Raw genomic sequence first — 10,313 nt, forward strand, 5'->3', positions numbered from 1 at the left:
ATCCGCTGGACTCTCGCTGTTTTATCCGCTGGACTCTCGCTGTTTTATCCCCTGGACTCTCGTTGTGTTAGACACCGAACTGTCGGTGTTTTAGACCCCGGACTCCCGCTGTTTTCTCCCCTGGACTCCCGCTGTTTTAACCACTGGCCTCTCGCTGTTTTATCCCCTGGACTCTCATTGTTTTATCCCCTGGACCCTCGCTGTTTTAGCCCCTGGACTCTTGCTGTTTTATCCCCTGGACACTCGCTGTTATATCCGCTGGACTCTCGCTGTTTTATCTGCTGGACTCTCGCTGTTTTATCCACTGCACTCTCGCTGTTTTATCTGCTGGGCTCTCGCTGTTTTATCCGTTGGGTCTCTCATTGTGTTAGACCCCGAACTGTCATTGTTTAAGACCCAGGAGTCTCGCTGTTTAATCCCCTGGCTCTCGCTGTTTTATCCCCTGCACTCTCGCTGTTTTATTCCCTGGACTCTTGCTGTTTTATCCCCTGCACTCCTGCTTTTCTATCCCCTTGACTGTCACTGTTGTAGCCCCTGGACATTCGTTGTTTTTTCCCCTGGGCTCTCGCTGTTTTTGACCCCGGACACTCGCTGTTTAATCCCCTGGATCTCGCTGTTTTATCCCCTAGACTCTCGCTCTTTTATCCCCTGGACTCCCGTTGTTTTATCCCCTGGACTCTCACTGTTTTATCCGAGGGACCCCCACTGTTTTATCCACTGGACTCTCGCTGTTTTATCCCCTGGACTCTCGCTGTTTTAGCCCCTGGACTCTCGCTGTTTTTTCCCCTGGGCTCTCGCTGTTTTTGCCCCTGGACTCTTACTGTTTCATCCCCTGGACTCTTACTGTTTTATCCCCTGGACTCTCGCTGTTTTAGACGCTGGGCTCTCGCTGTTACATCCCACGGAATCTCGATGTTTAATTCCCTGGACCCCTGCTGTTTTGGCTCCCAGACCCCCACTGTTGTATCCCCCGGACCCACACTGTTTTATCCCCTGCACTCCTGCTGTGTTATCCCCTGGACTCTTGCTGTTTTATCCCCTGGACTCTCACTGTTTTATCCCAGGGACCCCCACTGTTTTATGCACTGGACTCTCGCTGTCGTAGCCCCCCGACTCTCGCTGTTTTTTCCCCTGGGCTCTCGCTGTTTTTGACCCCGGACTCTTGCTGTTTAATCCCCTGGATCTCGCTGTTTTATCCCCTAGACTCTCGCTCTTTTATCCCCTGGACTCCCGTTGTTTTATCCCCTGGACTCTCACTGTTTTATCCCAGGGACCCCCACTGTTTTATCCACTGGACTCTCGCTGTTTTATCCCCTGGACTCTCGCTGTTTTAGCCCCTGGACTCTCGCTGTTTTTTCCCCTGGGATCTCGCTGTTTTTGCCCCTGGACTCTTACTGTTTCATCCCCTGGCCTCTTACTGTTTTATCCCCTGGACTCTCGCTGTTTTAGACGCTGGACTCTCGCTGTTACATCCCACGGAATCTCGATGTTTAATTCCCTGGGCCCCTGCTGTTTTGGCTCCCGGACCCCCACTGTTTTATCCCCCGGACCCACACTGTTTTATCCCCTGCACTCCTGCTGTTTTATCCCCTGGACTCTTGCTGTTTTATCCCCTGGACTCTCACTGTTTTATCCCAGGGACCCCCACTGTTTTATGCACTGGACTCTCGCTGTCGTAGCCCCTGGACTCTCGCTGTTTTTTGCCCTGGGCTCTCGCTGTTTTGGCCCCTGGACTCTCACTGTTTTATCTCCTGGACTCTCGCTGTTTTATCCCCTGGACTCCTGCTGTTTTATCTGCTGGACTCTCACTGTTTTATCCCCTGGACTCTCGCTGTTTAATCCGGTGGACTCTCGCTGTTTGATCCGCTGGACCCGCGCTGTTTTATCCGCTGGACTCTCGCTGTTTTATCCGCTGGACTCTCGCTGTTTTATCCGTTGGACTCTCGCTGTTTTATCCACTAGACTCTCGCTGTTTTATCCGTAGGACTCTCGTTGTGTTAGACCCCGAACTGTCGTTGTTTTAGACCCCGGACTCTCGCTGTTTTATCCCCTGGCTCTCGCTGTTTTATCCCCTGGACCCCCACTGTTTTATCCACTGGACTCTCGCTGTTTTGGCCCCTGGACTCTCACTGTTTTATCCCTTGGATTCTCGCTGTTTTAGCCCACGGACTCCCGCTGTTTTATCCCCTGGACACTTGCTGTTTTATTCCCTGGACACTCGCTGTTTTATCCCCTGGACACTCGCTGTTTTATCCGCTGGACTCTCGCTGTTTTATCCGCTGGACCCTCGCTGTTCTATCCACTGGACTCTCGCTGTTTTATCCGTAGGACTCTCGTTGTGTTAGACCCCGAACTGTCCTTGTTTTAGACCCCGGACTCTCGCTGTTTTATCCCCTGGCTCTCGCTGTTTTATCCCCTGGACTCTCGCTGTTTTATCCGCTGGACCCTCGCTGTTTTATCCGCTGGACCCTCGCTGTTTTATCCACTGGACTCTCGCTGTTTTATCCGTAGGACTCTCGTTGTGTTAGACCCCGAACTGTCGTTGTTTTAGAACCCGGACTCTCGCTGTTTTATCCACCGGACTGTCGCTGTTGTAGCCCCTGGACTCTCGCTGTTTTTTCCCCTGGGCTCTCGCTGTTTTAGCCCCTGGACTCTTACTGTTTTAGCCCCTGGACTCTCGCTGTTACATACCCCGGAATCTCGATGTTTAATTCCCCGGACCCCTGCTGTTTTTGCTCCCGGAACCCCACTGTTTTATCCCCCGGACTCACACTGTTTTATCCCCTGGACTGCCGCTCTTTTATCCCCTGGACTCTCGCTGTTTTATCCCAGGGACCCCCACTGTTTTATGCACTGGACTCTCGCTGCTTTGTCCCCTGGACTCTCACTGTTTTATCTCCTGGACTCTCGCTGTTTTATCCCCTGGACTCCTGCTTTTTTATCTGCTGGACTCTCACTGTTTTATCCCCTGGGCTCTCGCTGTTTTATCCGCTGGACTCTCGCTGTTTTATCCGCAGGACTCTCGCTATTATATTCCCCGGACTCTCGATGTTTAATTCGCCGGACCCCTGCTGTTTTTGCTCCCGGACCCCCAATGTTTTATCCCCCGGACCCACACTGTTTTATCCCCTGGACTCCCACTGTTTTATCCCCTGGACTCTCGCTGTTTTATCCCAGGGACCCCCACTGTTTTATCCACTGGACTATCGCTGTTTTGGCCCCTGGACTCTCACTGTTTTATCCCCTGAACTCCCGCAGTTTTATCCCCCAGACACTCGCTGTTTTATCCCCTGGACACTAGCTGTTTTATCCGCTGGACTCTCGCTGTTTTATCAGCTGGACTCTCACTGTTTTATCCACTGGACTCTCGCTGTTTTATCCGTAGGACTCTCATTGTGTTAGACCCCGAACTGTTGCTGTTTTATCCCCTGGACTCTCACTGTTTTAGCCCCTGGACTCTCGATGTTTAATTCCCTGGACCCCTGCTGTTTTTGCTCCCAGACCCCCACTGTTTTATCCCCCGGACCCACACTGTTTTATCCCCTGGACTCCTGCTGTTTTATCCCCTGGACTCTCGCTGTTTTCTTCTCTGCACTGCTGCTTTTTTATCCCCTGGGCTCTCGCTGTTGTAGCCCCTGGACTCTCGTTGTTTTTTTACATTGGGCTCTCGCTGTTTTAGCCCCTGGACTCTTGCTGTTTTATCCCCTGGACTCTTATTGTTTTATCCCCTGGACTCTCGCTGTTTTATCCCAGGGACCCCCACTTTTTTATGCACTGGACTCTCGCTGTTTTGGCCCCTGGACTCTCACTGTTTTATCTCCTGGACTCTCACTGTTTTATCCCCTGGACTCCTGCTTTTTTATCTGCTGGACACTCACTGTTTTATCCCCTGGGCTCTCGCTGTTTTATCCGCTGGAATCTCGCTGTTTTATCCGCTGGACTCTCGCTATTATATTCCGCGGACTCTCGATGTTTAATTCCCCGGACCCCTGCTGTTTTTGCTCCCGGACCCCCACTGTTTTATCCCCCGGACCCACACTGTTTTATCCCCTGGACTCCCACTGTTTTATCCCCTGGACTCTCTCTGTTTTATCACAGGGACCCCCACTGTTTTATCCACTGGACTATCGCTGTTTTGGCCCCTGGACTCTCACTGTTTTATCCCCTGGACTCTCGCTGTTTTATCCCCTGGACTCCTGCTGTTTTATCTGCTGGACTCTCACTGTTTTATTCCCTGAAATGTCGCTGTTTTAGAGCCCGAACTCCCGCTGTTTTATCCCCCAGAAACTCGCTGTTTTATCCCCTGGACACTAGGTGTTTTATCCGCTGGACTCTCGCTGTTGTAGCCCCCGGACTCTTGCTGTTTTATCCCCTGGACTCTTACTGTTTTATCCCCTGGACTCTCGCTGTTTTAGCCCTGGATTCCCGCTGTTATATCCCCCGGACTCTCGATGTTTAATTCCCCGGACCTCTGCTGTTTTTGCTCCCGGACCCCCACTGTTTTATCCCCCGGACCCACACTGTTTTATCCCATGGACTCCTGCTGTTTTATCCCCTAGACTCTCGGTGTTTTATCCCCCGGACTATCGCTGTTTTATCCCCTGGACTCTTAATGTTTTATCCCCTGGTCTCTCAGTGTTTTAGCCCCTGGACTCTCGATGTTTAATTCCCCGGACCCCTGCTGTTTTTGCTCCCGGACCCCCACTGTTTTATCCCCCGGACCCACATTGTTTTATCCCCTGGACTCCTGCTGTTTTATCCCCTGGACTCTCGGTGTTTTATCCCCCGGATTATCGCTGTTTTATCCCCTGGACTCTCGCTGTTGTAGCCCCTGGACTCTCGTTTTTTTTACATTGGGCTGTCGCTGTTTTAGCCCCTGGACTCTTGCTGTTTTATCCCCTGGACTCTTATTGTTTTATCCCCTGGACTCTCGCTGTTTTAGCCCCTGGACTCTCGCTGTTATATCCCCCGGACTCTCGATGTTTAATTCCCCGGACCTCTGCTGTTTTTGCATCCGGACCCCCACTGTTTTATCCCCCGGACCCACACTGTTTTATCCCCTGGACTCCCGCTGTTTTATCCAGTGGACTCTCGCTGTTTTATCCCAGGGACCCCCACTGTTTTATCCACTGGACTCTCGGTGTTTTATCCCCTGGACTCTCGCTGTTTCATCCCCTGGACTCTCGGTGTTTCATCCGCTGGACTCTCGCTGTTTTATCCGCTGGACTCGCGCTGTTTTATCCATTGGACACCCGTTGTGCTTTCCCCGAACTATCGTTGTTTTAGACCACGGAGTCCCGCTGTTTTCTCCCCTGGACTTTCGATGTTTTAGCCCCTGGACTCTCGCTGCTTTATCCCCTGGACACTTGCTTTTTTATCCGCTGGACTCTCACTGTTTTAGCTGCTGGACTCTCGCTGTTTTATCCGTTGGTTCTTTCGTTGTGTTAGACCCCAAACTGTCGTTGTTTTATCCCCTGGACTCTCGGTGTTTTATCCCCCGGACTATCGCTGTTTTATCCCCTGGACTCTCGCTGTTTTCTTCCCTGGAATCTCGCTGTTTTATCCCCTGCACTGCTGCTTTTTTATCCCCTGGACTCTCGCTGTTGTAGACCCTGGACTCTCGTTTTTTTTACATTGGGCTCTCGCTGTTTTAGCCCCTGGACTCTTGCTGTTTTATCCCCTGGACTCTTACTCTTTTACCCCCTGGATTCTCGCTGTTTTAGCCCCTGGACTCTCGCTGTTATATCCCCCAGACTCTCGATGTTTAATTCCCTGGACCTCTGCTGTTTTTGCTCCCGGACCCCCACTGTTTTATCCCCCGGACCAACACTGTTTTATCCCCTGGACTCCCGCTGTTTTATCCCCTGGACTCTCGCTGTTTTATCCCAGGGACCCCCACTGTTTTATCCCCTGGACGTTCGCTGTTTTATCCCCTGGACTCATGCTGTTTCATCCCCTGGACTCTCGGTGTTTCATCCCCTGTACTCTCGCTGTTGTAGCCCCTGGACTCACGCTGTTTTTTTTTACCTTGGGCTCTCGCTGTTTTAGCCCCTGGACTCTTGCTGTTTTATCCCCTGGACTCTTGCTGTTTTATCCCCTGGACTCTCGCTGTTTTAGCCCCTGGATTCCCGCTGTTATATCCCCCAGACTCTCGATGTTTAATTCCCCGGACCTCTGCTGTTTTTGCTCCCGGACCCCCACTGTTTTATCCCCCGGACCCACACTGTATTATCCCCTGGACTCCTGCTGTTTTATCCCCTAGACTCTCGCTGCTTTATCCCCTGGACTCTCGCTGTTTTATCCCCTGGACTCCTGCTGTTTTATCTGCTGGACTCTCACTGTTTTATTCCCTGAAATGTCGTTGTTTTAGAGCCCGAACTCCCGCTGTTTTATCCCCCAGACACTCGCTGTTTTATCCCCTGGACACTAGCTGTTTTATCCGCTGGACTCTCGCTGTTTTATCAGCTGGACTCTCACTGTTTTATCCACTGGACTCTCGCTGTTTTATCCGTATGACTCTCATTGTGTTAGACCCCGAACTGTCGTTGTTTTATCTCCTGGACTATCGCTGTTTTTAGCCCTGGACTCTCGCTGTTTTATCCCGTGCACTGCTGATTTTTGATCCCCTGGACTCTCGCTCTTGTAGCCCCTGGACTCACGCTGTTTTTTTACCTTGGGCTCTCGCTGTTTTAGCCCCTGGACTCTTGCTGTTTTATCCCCTGGACTCTTATTGTTTTATCCGCTGGACTCTCGCAGTTTTAGCCCCTGGATTCCCGCTGTTATATCCCCCGGACACTCGATGTTTAATTCCCCGGACCTCTGCTGTTTTTGCTCCCGGACCCCCACTGTTTTATCCCCCGGACCCACACTGTTTTATCCCCTGGACTCCTGCTGTTTTATCCCCTAGACTCTCTTTGTTTTATCCCCCGGACTATCGCTGTTTTATCCCCTGGACTCTTGCTGTTTTATCCCCTGGACTCTTACTGTTTTATCCCCTGCACTCTCACTGTTTTAGCCCCTGGACTCTCGATGTTTAATTCCCCGGACCCCTGCTGTTTTTGCTCCCGGACCCCCACTGTTTTATCCCCCGGACCCACACTGTTTTATCCCCTGGACTCCTGCTGTTTTATCCCCTGGACTTTCGGTGTTTTATCCCCCGGACTATCGCTGTTTTATCCCCTGGACTCTCGCTGTTTTCTTCCCTGCACTGCTGCTTTTTTATCCCCTGGGCTCTCGCTGTTGTAGCCCCTGGACTCTCGTTGTTTTTTTACATTGGGCTCTCGCTGTTTTAGCCCCTGGACTCTTATTGTTTTATCCCCTGGACTCTCGCTGTTTTAGCCCCTGGACTCTCGCTGTTCATCCCCCGGAATCTCGATGTTTAATTCCCCGGACCCCTGCTGTTTTTGCTCCCGGAACCCCACTGTTTTATCCCCCGGACTCACACTGTTTTATCCCCTGGACTCCCACTCTTTTATCCCCTGGACTCTCGCTGTTTTATCCCAGGGACCCCCACTGTTTTATGCACTGGACTCTCGCTGTTTTGGCCCCTGGACTCTCACTGTTTTATCTCCTGGACTCTCGCTGTTTTATCCCCTGGACTCCTGCTTTTTTATCTGCTGGACTCTCACTGTTTTATCCCCTGGGCTCTCGCTGTTTTATCCGCTGGACTCTCGCTGTTTTATCCGCTGGACTCTCGCTATTATATTCCCCGGACTCTCGATGTTTAATTCCCCGGACCCCTGTTGTTTTTGCTCCCGGACCCCCACTGTTTTATCCCCCGGACCCACACTGTTTTATCCCCTGGACTCTCACTGTTTTATCCCCTGGACTCTCGCTGTTTTATCCCCTGGACTCATGCTGTTTCATCCCCTGGACTCTCGGTGTTTCATCCGCTGGACTCTCGCTGTTTTATCCGCTGGACTCTCGCTGTTTTATCCATTGGACACCCGTTGTGTTATCCCCGAACTATCGTTGTTTTAGACCACGGACTCCCGCTGTTTTCTCCCCTGGACTTTCGATGTTTTAGCCCCTGGACTCTCGCTGCTTTATCCCCTGGACTCTTGCTTTTTTATCCGCTGGACTCTCACTGTTTTAGCTGCTGGACTCTCGCTGTTTTATCCGTTGGTTCTTTCGTTGTATTAGACCCCAAACTGTCGTTGTTTTATTCCCTGGACTCTCGCTGTTTTCTTCCCTGGACTCTCGCTGTTTTATCCCCTGCACAGCTGCTTTTTTATCCCCTGGACTCTCGCTGTTGTAGACCCTGGACTCTCGTTGTTTTTTTTTTACATTGGGCTCTCGCTGTTTTAGCCCCTGGACTCTCGCTGTTATATCCCCCGGACTCTCGATGTTTAATTCCCCGGAACTCTGCTGCTTTTGCTCCCGGACCCCCACTGTTTTATCCCCCGGACCAACACTGTTTTATCCCCTGGACTCCCGCTGTTTTATCCCCTGGACTCTCGCTGTTTTATCCCAGGGACCCCCACTGTTTTATCCCCTGGACTCTCGCTGTTTTATCCCCTGGACTCATGCTGTTTCATCCCCTGGACTCTCGGTGTTTCATCCCCTGGACTCTCGCTGTTGTAGCCCCTGGACTCACGCTGTTTTTTTACCTTGGGCTCTCGCTGTTTTAGCCCCTGGACTCTTGCTGTTTTATCCCCTGGACTCTTACTGTTTTATCCCCTGGACTCTCGCTGTTTTAGCCCCTGGATTCCCGCTGTTATATCCCCCGGACTCTCGACGTTTAATTCCCCGGACCTCTGCTGTTTTTGCTCCTGGACCCCCACTGTTTTATCCCCCGGACCCACACTGTTTTATCCCCTGGACTCCTGCTGTTTTATCCCCTAGACTCTCGCTGCTTTATCCCCTGGACTCTCGCTGTTTTATCCCCTGGATTCCTGCTGTTTTATCCGTTGGACTCTCACTGTTTTATTCCCTGAAATGTCGTTGCTTTAGAGCCCGAACTCCCGCTGTTTTATCCCCCAGACACTAGCTGTTTTATCCGCTGGACTCTCGCTGTTTTATCAGCTGGACTCTCACTGTTTTATCCACTGGACTCTCGCTGTTTTATCCGTAGGACTCTCATTGTGTTAGACCCCGAACTGTCGTTGTTTTATCCCCTGGACTATCGCTGTTTTAAGCCCTGGACTCTCGCTGTTTTATCCCCTGCACTGCTGATTTTTGATCCCCTGGATTCTCGCTGTTGTAGCCCATGGACTCACGCTGTTTTTTTACCTTGGGCTCTCGCTGTTTTAACCCCTGGACTCTTGCTGTTTTAACCCCTGGACTCTCGCTGCTTTATCCCCTGGACTCTTGCTTTTTCATCCCCTGGACTCTCGGTGTTTCATTCCCTGGACTCTCGCTGTTGTAGCCCCTGGACTCACGCTGTTTTTTTAACTTGGGCTCTCGCTGTTTTAGCCCCTGGACTCTTACTGTTTTATCCCCTGGACTCTCGCTGTTTTAGCCCCTGGATTCCCGCTGTTATATCCCCCGGACTCTCGATGTTTAATTCCCCGGACCTCTGCTGTTTTTGCTCCCGGACCCCCACTGTTTTATCCCCCAGACCCACACTGTATTATCCCCTGGATTCCTGCTGTTTTATCCCCTAGACTCTCGCTGCTTTATCCCCTGGACTCTCGCTGTTTTATCCCCTGGACTCCTGCTGTTTTATCTGCTGGACTCTCACTGTTTTATTCCCTGAAATGTCGTTGTTTTAGAGCCCGAACTCCCGCTGTTTTATCCCCCAGACACTCGCTGTTTTATCCCCTGGACACTAGCTGTTTTATCCGCTGGACTCTCGCTGTTTTATCAGCTGGACTCTCACTGTTTTATCCACTGGACTCTCGCTGTTTTATCCGTATGACTCTCATTGTGTTAGACCCCGAACTGTCGTTGTTTTATCTCCTGGACTATCGCTGTTTTGAGCCCTGGACTCTCGCTGTTTTATCCCCCGGACTCTCGATGTTTAATTCCCCGGACCTCTGCTGTTTTTGCTCCCGGACCCCCACTGTTTTATCCCCCGGACCCACACTGTTTTATCCCCTGGACTCCTGCTGTTTTATCCCCTAGACTCTCGGTGTTTTATCCCCCGGACTATCGCTGTTTTATCCCTGGACTCTTGCTGTTTTATCCCCTGGACTCTTACTGTTTTATCCCCTGCACTCTCACTGTTTTAGCCCCCTGGACTCTCGATGTTTAATTCCCCGGACCCCTGCTGTTTTTGCTCCCGGACCCCCACTGTTTTATCCCCCGGACCCACACTGTTTTATCCCCTGGACTCCTGCTGTTTTATCCCCTGGACTTTCGGTGTTCTATCC

This window comes from Carcharodon carcharias, chromosome 3 (genome assembly GCF_017639515.1).
Source record: "Carcharodon carcharias isolate sCarCar2 chromosome 3, sCarCar2.pri, whole genome shotgun sequence".
Lineage (NCBI taxonomy): Eukaryota > Metazoa > Chordata > Chondrichthyes > Lamniformes > Lamnidae > Carcharodon > Carcharodon carcharias.